Below are 18,748 nucleotides of genomic sequence, written 5' to 3'. Positions count from 1 at the left end.
GGAGTGGGTTTAGTGACTGATCGCTAAACTTCTACCGATTGCAGATACGGGTTCGAGACTTCTGACTCACCCTCGTAAACAAAGGAACTGGGCCCGACCCGCGGCTTTCTTTCCTTTTATTCTTTGACTGGTTCATTAAAGAAAAGACCGGTTTTTCATACAAAAGCTTTAGGGGAAGTTCGGCCGATCCTCTTCCCGTAGGTCGAGCCTAACTCCTCAGACTCTACACCGCTCCGTGGGACCGATAGCAGGTCCTCTCCCCCTATCGTCGGCGAGCCGCTTTCGCTCTGAACCGCCCCGTGGGAGTCGAGCCGCTTTCGCTCTGAACCGCCCCGTGGGAGTCGAGCCGCTTTCGCTCTGAACCGCCCCGTGGGAGTCGAGCCGCTTTCGCTCCTCTCCAGCACGACTGATCAGTCGCTTCTTTTTTAGTGGTCCGAAGGCTCGACTGAAAGGAGTCCAAGATTCAAGCTGAATCAATGAACAAGGGCTCGACTGATAAGGAGAGCGAGACTGAATCTTTTTTTTAGGGCCTCGGCCTAACTTTTCACTCTTTTGACTTAGAAAAGAAAGGTCCTCAATGAAAAACAAAGGTCCAGATGACTATTCATCCTATTTCTTTAGGAGGAACTCGTCTGAGTCTCGAAAAGACTCTGAAATCAGCTAGGGAGTCCCCGGAAGAAGAGACCTACGGCAAGGAAAGCGTAGTAGGAGTCCTTCGCTTTCAGACTCCTAACGGAGGGGTCGGAAGGATGTAGCCTTTACCTTTAGGCCCAGAATCACGAGACTGACTAAGCGAAAGAGGAAGATCACGGGAAGGGGAGCACAGCTCGAGCCGGATGGAAGAGGGTCAAAGAATTTGAGATAAGGATCTCCTCCTTTTTCTATGTATGGGGGGCAAGTTTACGAAGAGTCCGCTCGACCTGTCGATTGACCCATTTCCGTGGGTTCAGGAGAAAGGTAACTGAAAGAGACTGAGTCAGCGAGACCATAAACAGAGTAGACAGACGAGGTTAGAGATCTTGAAGTTTAAGCATTTCTCGTTTCAGAAGTGGTTGCAGGAGAGTTTAGGAAGTGGGTTCCTAGCCATTGAGCCACTAGTCCGTCCCGATCCTCCGATCTCATCCCCAGGGCGAGAAACTGAGTCCTGTCTCGTGTCGACTTTCCTCTTTTCTTAGTCAATTAGTAGTTTGGAATGGTGCGAGATTCCATCTTTTCTCATGAGAGAGATATAACGTGGAACTACCGACTGGTTCAACCACAAAAGAAAGGGAGTCCTAATCCACGGGCCGAGCCTCTCATCTCCAGTGCGCCTACCTAGCCCCGATCGATGGGGATGGGCCTAAAGCGTCTATAAAGAAAATGACTCAACCACCGGGTACGGGTGTCTGACCTTTAGCTTGTGCGCGGATGAGTAAGGTTCAGAAAGAAAGACCTGTGATAACCTTTCCCACTAGGGAAAGACTACTACATTAAGAGAGAGTTCGCGCTTCACTCATACTGGCTGGAAGTCGTCTTCCTCTTTGCTTGATCTTCCCCGTTACACTCAAGAAAGTAGACAAAGAAAGCCCTTTCTCGTCATTAAGCTAAGGGCTCCTGAAGAGGCTTTTTTCTCTCATTCCACTTATCATTCTCACTCTGATTCGAAGAGGTATACCTTCTCAGATACGATACATAGATGGCTTTCGGCTAGCTTTACTCAACCGAGACTGGGTGGGCGCCAAAGGCGGATGAGGCTTCGGACACATCTCATGCTTAGTCAAGGCGACTTCGCCCCTTGATGTGACTGGATTCTTTGAGTATCTTACCTCTCAATATTCTTTGAACCTCCTCTTGTAACCCTAACCTAATGACTATGTGGAAATACCAAGAATCGAATCATCCCATTCCGAGTTTATGGCATCTTTGTGAAAGAATGAGATAATGACATAAGGGATCAGCTCGCCTCAACTCGAAGTCCCACCGGAACAGCACGCAGGTCTCTCCTTCCCCACCCGAGGTTTTCTTCAAAGAAGGAGAATTTTCACGTCCAATCCCTAGTTTTTTTTGGAAGGGAGAATCAATCCCCACGGAGCGGTTTGGGAGCAGGTTCTCACCCATTCGTGAGGCAGAATGGACATTTGAGCAAGTTTTCACCATAGGTGGGACAAAGAACTTCTTCACTCTCAACTCACACAAGATGATAGGCGAAAGGAAAGACGAGAGGAGTTACGCTCCAGTGAGTTTATGAACTAGAGGAGTTAGTAGTTGTCCCCCACCCAGTAGAACGAGAGGACTTTAATAGGGAGATTGAGCTCGACCAGATCAGTCTCTTTCATCCCCTTCCGTTGATGAAGTAGCAGTTCCAGTAGCAGTTTCAGGAGAGGATGCTAGGGTAGGGGCAAAGAATTTGCGACCAAGGCCTACTTGAAACTGGATTTATTTACTTCGACATGTCCTTTAGAAAAACTTTCTGATATCTTACCTATACTCCCTGAATACCTCTTGGAAGAGTGTATTAGATAACCTTTCCAGTCGTTCTAACCTAGGCTTTCTCCCTATGACTATAACCTTGAAAGCATATTCTAACCTCTGGATCTTATGCTGCTGAGGCAGCCCCGAGTGCCGGGTTCCCTAGCTTCTTCAACGGAAACATCCCTTTCAGTCTTCCGCTTATTATTATTATGAGCCCCGCACCCTTGCTTCCTCATTCAAGGACGACGGATGAAGATACGGGAGAGCGGCTGAAGACCCGATGGTAGAGCATATTCTTTCTGAGTAAACTCAGTTTACAGTCTCGATATTATATATGATAACCGAAGAAAGTCGGTCCCAAGCTGCTGCTGAGCACCGCGGAGTGGGCCTACTTGTTCATGCTAACCTCTTTTTCTCAAACCGAACTGAAAGAGATACGAACAAAGAAGAAAGACAAAGAGACTAAGGACGAGCGGAATGAGAGTTGAATGATCATTCTTCATTCTTCTTGAATTTCATGAAAGAGCAGAAGTCGATCTTGAATTCTTGCTTAATGAGATCTTTCCTAAACTGATCCATGAGGAAAGAGAGAGAGATCCGAAACATAGAATGATCCCTATAAGATTCCCGCGAATCAAATAAGTCCAAGAAAAGAATTTCAAGGTTTGAATTGAAACCCACGGAGCGGGAAGACTACGAAGGCTCCGGACGGAGTCTATTAAGCTACGTAGGACCAGGACTATCCACTGAAAGTCTCAAATCAGTGAATAAAGGCTCCCCATTTTTTCAACCGAAATAGAAGGTGAGCTCTTTCTCTTGCTCTCGTTGCAGCATTGCTTCTATGAGTTGCTGGAGCCCACGGAGCTTTAGACATCAAGAAAGCCCTATACATGAATTTCAGGCGGTAATATAGATCAAAAAAGATCAATGAAGGAGTCAAAGAATTTGAGAAGGCTTTCGTCTTGATTTTCGATTTGGAAGGCCTTCGTCTTTTTAGTAGGTTTTTAGTGGCTTTCCTTCTTTCTGGGAGTCCCTCAATGAACAAGGCTCCGTAAGGAGTTGAACGAACCTTTTCCTTGAACCGGTCCGTGGTAGCTTAATTCTCTGACTAGTAGGTTCTGGAGAAGGAGGCATCTCAAATTCTTTGAGCCTCTTTAGATATTATGTCATTTTGAGAGGAAGAATGAAAGGACATAATATCTCAGACTCCCATAAATCAGAGAGACGGAGGAGGAGTTCTAGCAGTTTCGATCGGAGACCGCGGAGTGGGAGACTAAATAGTAGTTTGAAGTTCGCCAAAATAGTGGGTTTAGTAGGTTCTGACTTTCAGATTGAAAAGCCATCCACAAATTCTTTGCGCCTGACTGAACTTTCTTCTAGCTTCGCGCCTTTTAGCTCACATCCCTAGTCATGCTTTTCTGACTTCTGCTTCAGATTATAACAAGATAAATAGAGGTTTCTCAAGCTCTTTTCTTTCTGATGAAGTTCAGCCTTTGATTTTCATTCATCCTTGATATAGGTTCATTGAATTCAGCCTTGGGCAAGAGATAGAGATGAGGGAGCAGCAACTAAAGCTTCTCCAGCAACTACTGGGACGAGGGCTAGAGCAAGAACAAAGGCCACTGCTACTGCCTTCTCAAATTCTTTGAGCCTTGATCCTCTCAAAGTAGGCCTACGAGGCAGCTGCCTCCGACTATCTTCATCTTCGGGAAGGTATGAATGAGAACGAGAAGGAGAATATCGGTTAGAAGAAGCTCAACTGCCCACGGTTTTGATGTATCAACTATGAATCACTCTACTCATAGGTGCAAAGCAGCTGGGCTCAGATAGAAGATTGAATGCATAGCATAACTGTCAGCTAAAAGGGTACTCTCATAGAGTAGATATGGAGTTCGGAATGGAATAACTAAATCGGCAGACTGAGTCTCAGTTTCCGCGGGATAGGGGCAAGCTCCCGGCATCGTGTATTCTCTCTTCTTTTTCATATTCCATTTCTGTACTTGCGCTCCTTCAAATTTCAAGGATAAGGACCCGCAAATTCTTTGCGCCTACTCCGCCTTCCTAACCTCACTCGAGTTGATTGAGGGCTTTGACCCTCTCCTTTCAGTCGAGCCCTTGTTCATTGACTGATTTTTTAGCCGAAGGAACTCGTGGAATGAAAAGAGAATATGGAAACTCGTCCGGAGTAGCTTAATTAGACAGGTCCGAAGGACTTGTGAATTCCACTGATTGTAGTAGGCGAAGGACTGATTTATCCATATGAAATTTCTTCTTTTTCTTAGCTCAAATTCACAATTTGCTAGGTTTTGGTTCGGAATCTGAGATACCGCGTAGTGGGCTCTAAGCCAAGGAAAATAGCCTTTTCACTCTTTATCCTGAGGTCTCAATCCTTGTTTTCCCTCTTATTTGACTGCATGAGATCCCTTTGTCCCTTCTTATGAGGTTAGTGAATAGAAGACAGATAAAGATTCCCAATCTTTGTATAGGTCCTAGGAGTTCCAAGACGAGGAGGAAGGATGTAGCGAGACCGTATCCTCAATGAGGATTTTCTACTCAGTCTTCAGTCTCAGTTCCCTCCTCAATAGGGTAGGTTCTCTGGGACCGGTAAGGGAATTCTCTTTTGATTCATATGCTAATTAGCCCTAGCCTAGAACTCTGAATGAATAAGATTGAGGCCATTCCTATGATCGAGACCGTAAATTGGATCCTGCCTGGTTCGAAGACCAAAGGAAAAGAGGTTGACGAAGTAGCTCGCGAGGGAAGATAAGAAAATAGACTTATTCACTCTCATTCTCTTCCCTTCCCGGTATCTGGTTATCTGGTCTTTGAGTACTTCCGATTCCGCCACTAGGCCGCTACGTGGGCGATTTCATTCCTCAACTGGGCTATATTAAACTGGCATGCCCCCTATGTGTGGTATTTAGTCTTCCCTTTTATATCGCGATTTAGATAAAGCAGAATGATCAGGCTTAGTGCGATGTGTGATTTGATCAATTCAGAATCTCATCCCATTCAATCTTCATGCCCCGGATCTGAGATGTGGCTTCCTTGGTAGGAGTAAGATGAAGCTCAGAATTTTGGGTGTAGTCAATACTCCCATCCCAAATAAAAGGGGAATTGGTCTATGGTCGATTCAGTAATAAATAGGAATTTTGAGTTCTACCTCGTGAAAAAAAAACGGATTTCTTTTGTGTAATTAACCATTCCTTTTTCTTTCAGAAAGAAATGAAATTATGTGAAAATAAGCAAATATGTCATGGTTAAAGGAGTCTATCCATCGCATATAGGCTTTAAGGACATCGTGGCATAACCGTCGAGGTAAAGTAGGGACCTAAAAGATCGAATGGAAGGATACAAAGACAAAGAAGTAAATCCCTTATTCATTCCAAGATACACTCCTTATTAATTTTCATTAAGGGGATTCATCATTCCAAGGGAAAGAGACTACCCGAAAGCTATCACATTTCTTTTTTTTTTTTTGAATGTTGTAATTGATATATTGAATATTGATATATTGAATAAAGAACTCAGAAAATTGAAATCAAAAAGCAAAAGAATCAATGTAATCTTCTTTGGTCTTAATTGAGAACTTGAGTAAAGAGTAGTTGGGGGTTTGATTTTCTAGAATTTGAAAGCGGGAATCCCTTTATTTGATGTAACTACTTGAGCCGGATGAAAAGAAACTTTCACGTCCGATTTTGAAAGGGGGAGATCCTATAGTATCCTATCCAAATTTTGCTTTTGCTAGGCCTATAGCTAAAAAACCTACTTTCTTACGATTACGGGGTTCATTCGAATATGAAATCCAATCCTGGAAATACAGCATCCCACTTTTTTTTACTACCCAAGGCTTCGATACATTTCGAAATCGAGAAATTTCTACCGGAGCAGGGGCTATACGAGAACAATTAGCCGATCTGGATTTGCGACTTATTATAGATTATTCGTTGGTAGAATGGAAAGAATTAGGCGAAGAAGGACCCGCAGGTAATGAATGGGAAGATCGAAAAGTTGGAAGAAGAAAGGATTTTTTGCTTAGACGTATGGAATTAGCTAAGCATTTTATTCGAACAAATATAGAACCCGAATGGATGGTTTTATGTCTATTACCTGTTCTTCCTCCCGAGTTGAGACCGATCATTCAGATAGATGGGGGTAAACTAATGAGCTCGGATATTAATTCACTCTATAGAAGAGTTATATATCGGAACAATACTCTTATTGATCTATTAACAACAAGTAGATCTACGCCAGGAGAATTAGTAATGTGTCAGGAGAAATTGGTACAAGAAGCCGTGGATACACTTCTTGATAATGGAATCCGCGGACAACCAATGAGGGATGGCCATAATAAGGTTTACAAGTCGTTTTCCGATGTAATTTCAGGCAAGCAAAGAGGGAAGATTTCGGGAGACTCTGCTTGGCAAAGGGGTCGATTATTCAGGACGTTCTGTGATTGTTGTAGGGCCCTCACTTTCATTACATCGATGTGGATTGCCTCGCGAAATCGCAATAGAGCTTTTCCAGACATTTTGAATTCGTGGTCTAATTCGACAACATTTTGCTTCGAACATAGGAGTTGCTAAGAGTCAAATTCGGGAAAAAGAACCCATTGTATGGGAAATACTTCAGGAAGTTATGCAGGGGCATCCCGTATTGCTAAATAGAGCGCCTACTCTGCATAGATTAGGCATCCAGGCCTTCCAACCTATTTTAGTGGAAGGACGTGCTATTTGTTTACATCCATTAGTTTGTAAGGGATGAAATGCAGACTTTGATGGGGATCAAATGGCTGTTCATCTACCTTTATCTTTGGAGGCTCAAGCAGAGGCGCGTTTACTTATGTTTTCTCATATGAATCTCCTGTCTTCAGCTATTGGGCCATTTCTGTACCAACTCAAGATATGCTTATTGGACTCTATGTATTAACGAGCGGGAATCGCCGAGGTATTTGTGCAAATCGGTATAATCCATCTAATCGCAAAAATCATCAAAATGAAAAAATTGACAATAATAACTATAAATATACGAAAGAACCCTTTTTTTGTAATTCCTATGATGCAATTGGAGCTTATCGCCAGAAAAGGATCAATTTAGATAGTCCTTTGTGGCTCCGATGGCGACTAGATCAACGCCTTATTGCTTCAAGAGAAGCCCCTATCGAAGTTCACTATGAATCTTTGGGTACCCATCATGAGATTTATGGGTACTATCTAATAGTCAAAAGTCTCAAAAAAGAAATTCTTTGTATATACATTCGAACCACTGTTGGTCATATTTCTCTTTATCGAGAAATCGAAGAGGCTATACAAGGATTTTGCCGGGCCTGCTCATATGGTACCTAATCCTCTGGTATCTCACTCAGCTAAGTAATTATATGACACCGGTATGAATTTTGTTCTCTCCGGTTCAACTAGGACCATAGGTCCTGAATTTCTACGCGAATCAAGATCGAGAAAAGGAAGTTTTCTAATCATTAACTCAAACCTATTGTCGAACCCCACTCAGCGTAATATGGAGGTACTTATGGCGGAAGGGGCCGATCTGGTCTTTCACAATAAAGTGATAGATGGAACTGCCATTAAAGGACTTATTAGCAGATTAATAGATCACTTCGGAATGGCATATACATCACACATCCTGGATCAAAATCACTCTACTCTGGGCTTCCAGCAGGCCACTGCTACATCCATTGAATTAGGAATTGATGATCTTTTCACAATCCCTTCTAAGGGATGGCTAGTCCAAGATGCTGAACAACAAAGTTTGATTTTGGAAAAACACCATCATTATGGAAACGTACACGCAGTAGAAAAATTACGCCAGTCCATTGAGATATGGTATGCTACAAGTTCATATTTGCGACAAGAAATGAATCCTAATTTTAGGATGACTGACCCTTTTAATCCAGTCCATATAATGTCTTTTTCGGGAGCTCGAGGAAATGCATCTCAAGTACACCAATTAGTAGGTATGAGAGGATTAATCTCAGATCCACAAGGACAAATGATTGATTTACCCATGAAAAGCAATTTACGTGAGGGGCTGTCCTTAACGGAATATAGAATTTCTTGCTACGGAGCGCGGAAAGGAGTTGTGGATACTGCTGTACGAACATCGGATGCTGGATATCTTAGACGTAGACTTCTTTCAGTAGTTCAAGACATTCTTGTACGTAGAACCGATTGTGGAAGCATCCGAGGGATTGACGTGAGTCCTGGAAATAGGATGATTCCGGAAAGCATTTTTATCCAAAGATTAATTGGTCGTGTATTAGCGGACGATATATATATGGGCCCGCGATGCATTGGCCTTCGAAATCAAGATATTGGTATTGGACTTATTAATCGATTCATAACCTTTCAAACCCAACCAATATCTATTCGGACTCCCTTTACTTGTAGGAGTACATCTTGGATCTGCCGATTATGTTATGGACGAAGTCCTACTCACGGGGACCTGGTAGAATTGGGAGAAGCCGTAGGTATTATTGCGGGTCAATCTATTGGAGAACCGGGTACTCAACTAAGATTAAGAACTTTTCATACCGGCGGAGTATGAACAAAGAGGGGGGACTGCAGAACATATACGAGCTTCTTCTAATGGCAAAATCAAATGAAATGAGAATTTGGTTCATCCCACACGTACACGCCATGGGCATCCTGCTTTTTGATCTTATATAGACTTGTATGTAACTATTGAGAGTGAGGATATTATACATAAGGTCACTATTCCACCAAAAAGTTGACTTTGAGTTCAAAATGATCAATATGTAGAATCAGAACAAGTGATTGCTGAGATTCGCGCGGGAACATACACACACTCTGAATTTCAAAGAGAGAGTTCGAAAACATATTGATTCTGACTCAGAGGGAGAAATGCATTGGAGTACCGACGTGTACCATGCACCCGAATTTACATATAGTAATGTCCATCTCTTACCAAAAAGAAGTCATTTATGGATATTATCAGGAGGTTCGTGCGGATGCAGTCTAGTCCCTTTTTCATTCTACAAGGATCAAGATCAAATTCAGGTTCATTCTCTTTGTGTCGAAAGAAGATATATTTCTAGCCTTTCAGTAAATAATGAGAAAGTGGGACAAAAATTTGATGGTCCAGATCTCTCTGGTAAAAACGAAAGCGGAATTCCTTCTTATTCAGAACTGAATCCAATCCTATGTACGGGTCAATCTAATCTCACATATCCTGCTATTTTCCACGGTAATTCTGATTTATTGGCAAAGAGGCGAAGAAATGGATTCATCATTCAATTTTCATCACTGAAAGAACGAGAAAAAGAACTACGACCCCCTTCCGGTATTTCGATTTCAATACCCATAAATGGTCTTTTTCGTAGAAATAGTATTCTTGCTTTTTTCGATGATCCTCAATACAGAAGAAATAGTTCAGGAATTACTAAATATGGGACTATAGGGGTGCATTCAATCCTCAAAAAAGAGGATTTGATTGAGTATCGAGGAGTCAAAGACTTTAAGCCAAAATACCAAATGCAAATGAAAGTGGATCGATTTTTTTTCATTCCCGAGGAAGTGCATATTTGACCAGAATCTTCTTCCATAATGGTACGGAAGAATAGTCTCATTGGAGTAGCTACACGACTAACTTTAAGTATAAGAAGCCGAGTAGGCGGATTGGTCCGAGTGGAGAAAAAAAAAAAAAGGATTGAACTCTCTTTTCTGGAGATATACATTTTCCTGGAGAGATGGATAAGATATCCCGACACAATGGCATCTTGATACCACCAGAAAGAGTCAAAAAAAATTCTAAGAAAGAAAAACGAAAAATTGGATTTATGTCCAGTGGATCACACCTACCAAGAAAAAGTCTTTTGTTTTTGTTCGACCTGTAATCATATATGAACTAGCCGACGGTATCAATTTAGTCAAACTTTTCCCACAGGATCTATTGCAAGAAAGGGATAATCTGGAGCTTAGAGTTGTCAATTATATACTTTATGGAAATGGAAAACCAATTCGGGGAATTGATGGCACAAGCATGAAAGACGTTCGGACTTGTTTATTCTTGAATTGGGACCGAGACAAAAAAAGCTCTTCTATCGAAGACGCGCGCGCTTCCTTTGTTGAAGTAAGTACAAATGGTCTGGTTCGAAATTTCCTACGAATAGACTTAGGGAAATCCGATACTGCGTATATGAGAAAAAGGAAAGATCCGTCAGGTTCAGGATTGATCTTTAATAATGAGTCAGATCGCACCAATATCAATCCATTTTTTTCTATTTATTCCAAGACAAGGGTTCCACAATCTCCGAGTCAAAATCAAGGAACTATTCGTACGTTGTTCAATAGAAATAAGGAAGGCCAATCTTTGAGAATTTTGTCAGCATCGAATTCTTTGCAAATGGATCTATTCAACGATGTAAAAGATTAGAATGTCATAAAAGAAGAAAGTCAAAAGGATCCTCTAATTGAAATTAGGAATTCGTTAGGACCTTTAGGGGCGGCCCCTCAAATTGTGAATTTTGATTCATTTTATGACTTAATAACTCATAATCCGATCTCCCTAACTAAATATTTGCAACTTGACAATTTAAAACAGACTTTGAAAGTACTTAAATATTATTTAATGGATGAAAACGGGGGGATTTTCAATTCCGATCCATGCAGTAAGATCGTTTTCAATACATTGAATTTGAATTGGCATTTTCTGCATCATAATTCTCACAATAATTATTGTGAAGAAAGACCTACAAGAATTAGTCTTGGACAGTTTTTTTTTGAAAATGTATGTATAGCCAAAAATAGACCACACCTAAAATCGGGTCAAATTCTCATTGTTGAAGTTGATTCTGTAGTAATAAGATCAGCTAAGCCTTATTTGGCCACTTCAGGAGCAACTCTTCATCGCCATTATGGCGAAATCCTTTACGAAGGAGAGACTTTAGTTACATTTATATATGCAAAATCACGATCTGGTGATATAAGGCAGGGTCTTCCAAAAGTCGAACAAGTATTAGAAGTGCCTTCGATTGATTCAATATCGATGAGCCTAGAAAAGAGAATTGAGGGTTGGAACGAGCGTATAACAAGAATTCTTGGAATTCCTTGGGGATTTTTGATTGGTTCTGAACTAACGATAGTGCAAAGTCGTATCTCTTTGGTTAATAAGATCCAAAAGGTTTCTCGATCCCAGGGGGTGGAGATCCATAATAGACATATCGAAATTATTGTACGTCAAATAACATCAAAAGTCTTGGTTTCAGAAGATGGAATGTCTAATGTTTTTTCACCTGGAGAACTCATTGGGTTGTTACGAGCGGAACGAAGAGGGCGTGCTTTGGAAGAAGCGATCTGTTACCGAGCCGTATTATTGGGAATAAGGAAAGCATCTCTAAATACTCAAAGTTTCATATCGGAAGCAAGTTTTCAAGAAACTGCTCGAGTTTTAGCAAAAGCCGCCCTCCGAGGTCGTATCGATTGGTTGAGAGGTTTGAAAGAGAACCTTGTTCTAGGAGGAATGATACCAGTTGGTACCGGATTCAGAGAATTAGCGCACCCTTCGAGGCAAGATCAGAATATTCCTTTAGAAACCCCCCCAAAAAAAATTTGATAGGGGGAAATGAGAGAGATTTTCTTCCACCACAAAGAATTCTTTTCTTTTTTCATTTCAACGAATTTACATGATACATCAGAACAAGCATTTCTAGGATTTAATGATTCATCAAAGTTTAATGATTCATCAAAGTGGAGTCATCCTCTTAACTAGCCGCCTTGATTTGGTAATAAGATAATAACGAATAGAAAAAAATTAATGGCTTGGATCGTGTATCAACAGTCAATCCCCGGTCGAGGTAGAGGATAAGGTTCCATGGGAACAATTATTTATTTCTATTTCAGCTCGTCTCTTTTTTTAAGAAAAAAAAGCGAGGAAGTGGGGGGAGAAATGACAAGAAGATATTGGAAGATCCATTTGGAAGAGATGATGGAAGCAGGAGTTCATTTTGGTCATGGTACTAGGAAATGGAATCCTAGAATGGCACCTTATATCTCTGCAAAACGTAAAGGTATGAATATTAGAAATCTTACTCGAACTGCTCGTTTTTTATCAGAAGCTTGTGATTTCCTTTTTGATGCAGCAACTAGGGGCAAAGAATTCTTAATTGTTGGTACCAAAAATCAAGCAGCGGATTCAGTAGCCCGGGCTGCAACAAGGACTCGGTCTCATTATCTTAATAAAAAATGGCTCGGGGGGGTGTTAACAAATTGGTCTACTACAGAAAGGAGACTGAATAAGTTCAGGGACTTGAGAACGGAACAAAAGACGGGGGGACTCAACCGTCTTCCGAAAAGGGATGCCGCTATGTTGAAGAGACAATTATCTCACTTGCAAACATATCTGGGCGGGATGAAATATATGACGGGGTTACCCGATGTTGTAATAATCGTTGATCAACAAGAAGAATATCGGGCTCTTCAAGAATGTATCACGTTGGGAATTCCAACTATTTGTTTAATTGATACAAATTGTGACCCCGATCTCGCAGATATTTCGATTCCAGCGAATGATGATGCTATAGCTTCAATCCGATTAATTCTTAACAAATTAGTATTTGCAATTTCGGAGGGTCGTTCTAGCTCTATACGAAATTCTTTCTGAATAATAAGATAAAGAAATTTTTGGGGGAACTCCATAGATTTCGGGAATTGGTTACTATTTCCGAATCGCACAAAAGAGAGAAAAAAAACTAGGGATATTGTAATGTAAGAAATTGGTATCAAAAATAGACAAAAAAAGGCAAGTCAAAAAAAAAAGACAGTCGAATCAAATTGTTTTACAGTTCTATTTCTTTCAGAGGGCAATATGAATATTCTATTATCTTCTATCAACACACAAAAAGGGTTATACGATATATCTGGTGTGGAAGTCGGCCAACACTTGTATTGGCAAATAGGAGGTTTCCAAGTCCATGCCCAAGTACTTATTACTTCTTGGGTTGTAATTGCTATCTTATTAGGTTCAGCCATTATAGCTGTTCGTAATCCACAAACCATTCCTACTGACGGTCAGAATTTCTTCGAATATGTCCTTGAATTCATTCGAGACGTGAGCAAAACTCAGATTGGCGAAGAATATGGTCCATGGGTTCCCTTTATTGGAACTATCTTTCTATTTATTTTTGTTTCGAATTGGTCAGGAGCTCTTTTACCTTGGAAAATCATACAGTTACCTCACGGAGAGTTAGCCGCACCCACAAATGATATAAATACTACTCTTGCTTTAGCTTTACTCACATCAGTAGCATATTTTTATGCGGGTCTTAGCAAAAAAGGATTAAGTTATTTCGGTAAATACATGAAACCAACTCCAATCCTTTTACCCATTAACATCTTAGAAGATTGAACAAAACCCTTATCACTTAGTTTTCGACTTTTCGGAAATATATTAGCTGATGAATTAGTAGTTCTTGTTCTTCTTTCTTTAGTACCTTTAGTAGTTCCTATACCTGTTATCTTCCTTGGATTATTTACAAGTGGTATTCAAGCTCTGATTTTTGCAACTTTAGCTGCAGCTTATATAGGCGAATCCATGGAGGGTCATCATTGATTAGTTTTCTAAATACTCTTTTTTTTAGCTTAGACCAAGGCAATGTATACATGGCTCAAGATAATCTACTTAGGGAACATAAATATACAAATAATCGAAAAATAAGGAAGGTATATACTATCTAGGGAGTCAGACTAGAAAGATTATGATATTCGGGAATTTCAAAAAAAGGAAAGAGATCTCAAATTTTTCCTCTCAACGATTGAACAAAAAAAAATGACATGAACTTAGATTAAGAAAATATTGAGATTTCTATGCAAGGATTCGGACTAATGAATTCGTGAATTTAGATTGATTGTCTCCATGTGGGATAATTCTAAAAAGAAAGGGTTTCCAAAAAACGAGAAAAAAGGATTGGGTAGGGTAGAGTAGAGGGGAGGAGAGTGGAGTCAACTAGATGTATTGAATCGAATTGCTATAAGACAACCCTTGTGGATATTTCGAAGAATGATTCTCAAATTCGATGGAATCCAAGATATGAATAATTGGTTTACGTTAGGGAAGAAAGACATGTATATCTTATATTAGATATTAACTAGTTATATAGGAACTAAAGATATATCTAATCCGCCCTACTAATCCTGGAAAAAGTGAGTATAGTGAAAAAGAGCGGCGAATCTTGTAATTCTAATATGGATTTCAGAAGTCCTTCGGACTCCGGACCCGTCGGAAAAAAGCTTTTTTCCGTAAGGAAGCACTTCGTAACCTTTTGTCTCCTCTGAAGCAGACGACTGCGACTTTAGAAAGAGAAAGAACAAGGGCCGAGAAAGAGACGTAGCTTAGGACTCATGGACGGATGGAACCTCTTTTCCCTGGGTCTGATCATTCCCCGGCCCTATACTAAGAAGGGAAATTTCCCGGATCAAGAAGGAAAAGGGAAAGGCGATACCGATCCTCCGGATCTTAAGGCTAAGAATCGCTTGCTTTGTCTTAGAATAGGACTGAAATTCTTTGTCTTAGAATAGGTTTCATTCTCAATTCATTAACAAGAAAACTTTGTTTTCAACTTTCCCTATGTATGACTGAAATTCAAGATCGAATGAGAACTGAAAGTCTGACTCTTGCTTCTTCATTATGTCTTTCTTATCCGTGATAGTACAATTCTTTATTATACGTTATATGCTCTATTTAGATAGTTAAGAAAATGGAAAGTTCCTCTTTCAGCTTGTTCTCCATCGGTTGATACTCTGCCAGACGTGGACCGGCTTCGCAGGCACCTATATTTGACGGTCCTATCATGGCCTCGCACTTTGGGCGTCCGGTCTTTCTTTTCTGATGTCGAAATTCAAGATAGACTGCCACTATCTCAATCATCAATCTAATCAAAGATGAGAATATAGATTCATTCACTTATGAGATTTCTCAATATCGAATCTTTGCTTTCTTCTATGTATGAAAATTGAGTGAATTTCTCTTTTCTCTTTCATTCATTCATTCTGAAATGAATCGGACAATGATCAGGTTATCATATCTTTACGGAGAGGAAGCCGCTCTTCTCTCTTTTATTCTTGTTGAATTCGATCTTGAATTTTCATTTCCATCGCGAAGGACTTCAACTCAACTGGAGTAGCTTAATCTTTGATCTTTCTTCTTCTTCCTTTTCTTTTAGGAAAGAGCACATTGAGTCACTTTTGGCTATAGCTGGCAGCAAGAAAGAATGAAAAAGATGTAAAAAAACGACTATTATCGGTCCGAAGGTTATGAAATAACGAGAAAAAAAACAAAGAAATTCATGAATTGAGAATGAAACCTATGAATTTTTGTAATCAACGACCTTGTAATCCTTAGCGAAAATTCAGAAAAAGCTAGGTTTTGGGTATGGCTGGCAGCAACTTTTCATTCAAAATCTTGAATTTTTTCTCTATTATCGTTAAATATCAAGATGAGAAAAAGGACCATTTTGCAAGAAAAAAGACGGGAAAACGCAATGAAAGAATCAAGCCTATCAAAGAAATGAACAGACTTTGATGAGAGTTCTAGTTTCTGGTCCGGATAAAGAGAGGAGAAAGAAAGTCAAATGCCTGATTTTGAACTCTATTATCGTAGAGTAGATAGAGTCTCTATTTATGCTATTTGAGTGGAAAAAGAAGAAAAAATCCCGGGGTTTTGAAAAAAAGAAGAGACTTTTTCTATCTCATTTGCTTAAGACATACAAGTAGGAGGTTCTTTGAAAGTCGTTAAGAGTCGACCCTCTGATCTTTTCTTTCTAACTCACCTCTATGCCTCCGTCCTCCCTCCTATATATTAAGAGTGATTTCTAGGACGAATATGAATTCAGCCTCGTCTTCTCGGTCAAGCTGCTTTCGCTCCTTTCTCTCTCTTTCTCCAACCTTGCACAAGATCGACTCAAAATCAAAGAATGATCTCAGAATGATCGGCGAAAGGACTGAATGAGAATATAAGAAGGTGCGAAGGAGCGAAAGCGGCTCGACTGAGGTTAGGAAGGTTCAGAGCGAAGGTTCAATTTCAGGTTCTTTTCAAGTCGACTGATAAGGAGTCAATGAACAAGGGCAGCTCGACTGATAAGGTTCTTTGAAAGTCGACTGATAAGGAGTCAATGAACAAGGGCCCTTTCCCTTTCTTTTTTGAAATAACTCGACTCCAAACATAAAGGCTCAAAGAATGATCGAAGCGACTGAAAGTTAAGGAATTCTCCCTTCTTTATCGCCCTTCAAAGACGAAATAACTCGACTCCAAACAATAGGGTGCGAAGGTACTCGTAGTTTTAGATATAGGGAAGGCGCAAAGAATTTGTGGAGTTGAACTCGAGTGAGGTTAGGAAGGCGGAGTAGGAGATTGATTCTTTGCTCCTTCAAAGGAGTGCAACTCAGAACCATTAGATTTAGAGGACTCATGAAATTCCACTAACCCGTCATCTGGACCTTTGTTTTTGGACCACTCAAAATCCTTTATCTTTTTCTTGTTTTTCTTCTCTTAGAAACTGTACTAATCGCAGAGCTTTATCAACTCATATAATATATATATTGATAAACGACTGATTCTATATTTATATACTGAATAGTGAATATCTTTTTCTGACTTTCGCACTTTCGCAGGAGCGCAAGATAGAAAAGATGTAGCATCAAAGTGCAAAAGAAAAGAGGGGAGAGAGAATGAGATCTTGTTCGTAAAGCTAGAGGAAGAGTTCCGGATCGAGCATATTCACACCTCATCAGTCCAAGAAGGAAACCGAGAGAGCTGCTCAGCTCTGAAATTGAATAAGAGGTCAAATTCTCTCTTTCGGAAAGCTAGAACTCAGATAGAGACTAGCCTCAAGCGCGGACTCAGAATCAATCCTAGGGCTAGGATCGATATAAAGCTGCTTTACCTTATCGGAAATAAAGGGAAGATCATTCATCTTCCTTATAGGGTGGTATCTCAGAATAGATTCTAAGAAATCAGAAATGATAGATCACGTTCGGGGAATCTGTCTTTTTCGTCCGACCCCACTCAATCATCAGAGTTCTCACTGGAGGGTAGTCCAACTAAGATAGCTGACTCTGGAAGTCATTCCCCGTTATAGTAAGGTCCCGCTATTTCATCCCTCTCCCTCTCGTTCTACAATCTCCTCTGAATTTCTTTCATCGATCCTCTCTCTCGACTTCGTTCACTCCTATCCTTCTATTAGCTGAGAACCTCTTTCGAAGTAGGTCTCGCCCTTTGTCCTCAACTGAGCCTTCCCTTGCTTGATCTTCCCCGCACCCTGACCGGGGGCTCATTCTGAATCTCATACTCGTATTCATATGCTTAGTTGGATCGCGATCATTATCACAGTGGAAAGATAACTGATAAGAGAATGGAGGAATCAGGCTCGCTCATACGGAGAGCTTTCGCACCGATAAGTCAAGCTTCAAGTCCTTTTCTTCTCTCCCGCAGCAGGATTCCAAGAACGGAGATCCTATCCTCAACTCTCGCGCCTTCTGTTCTTCAATCCAATCCGAGCCTCGTCCTTGAGATAAGATAGTTCCACCCGCAATCAATGAACAAGGGGGATGGGATGACCTGTCGGGAGTAGCTCTTCTTCTTCTTTTTTTTTGATTTCTTCTTCTTATTATTAGAAAAATAGAAGGATCTCCATCCACGAGGTTGTAAGCTTCTGGTACGAATCGCTATGTAATAATAGGGTAAACCGGGCTCAGAACCGTACTGGAACGGAAGGCCCAGAGGTCAGGATCGGTATGAGCTAACCCAGTAGTTTATCTTATTTCATTCTTGACTGACTCACTGAACATAATATCTAAAAGGAGTCAGACCTCTCTTTTTGCCGTTGAAGACAAAGAAGTAGTTTCAACACGGGGAAAGAGAAAAGAGGGTGGAGAGCGCGCTTTGAGCAGTTGTCCGACGAGGTGAGAATACCGGGAAAGAATCTTCAAAATGTTTTCGCCTCCTCGCACGATCGAGACTGAGTTCCCTAGACAAGGAGGCTAACCTCAAGATCGTGAACTCGGGTCCTACCGATAGAAAAGACATGCCTTGAACATAGTGTACTTTCTTCGGGAAAGACCTTTCTTCTCGCAGGTCAAGCTCAATGAATGGGACGCGAAGGGAGAGCTGATCTGTGCCCCCCACGTAGTGGTCAACTTCTATATCGGTCGTATGGAGTCAATAAGCTTGAGGCTGAATTCGATCTCCCAGCGCTTTGGTCAGAGTGGAAGAGCGAGGAAAGGCTCCACCGCTTAGTGAGATCTTTCTCATTCTAAGCTCGGAATCAGTC

The 18,748-nt window shown here is 40.8% G+C and overlaps 1 long non-coding RNA gene across 1 annotated transcript; it reads left to right on the top strand.

The window, feature by feature from the left end:
* The first annotated feature begins 15,486 nt into the window (after nucleotides 1–15,486).
* Nucleotides 15,487–18,248, top strand: LOC127144429 (uncharacterized). The gene is made up of 2 exons (XR_007816056.1): nucleotides 15,487–16,504; nucleotides 16,562–18,248. It is a non-coding gene; the product is annotated as an uncharacterized LOC127144429 (long non-coding RNA).
* Nucleotides 18,249–18,748: the final 500 nt, after the last annotated feature.

This window comes from Cucumis melo, chromosome 12, assembly GCF_025177605.1.
Source record: "Cucumis melo cultivar AY chromosome 12, USDA_Cmelo_AY_1.0, whole genome shotgun sequence".
NCBI lineage: Eukaryota > Viridiplantae > Streptophyta > Magnoliopsida > Cucurbitales > Cucurbitaceae > Cucumis > Cucumis melo.
The sequence above is the reverse complement of the archived record's forward strand: the minus strand, read 5'-3'. Positions and strand labels throughout refer to the sequence as shown.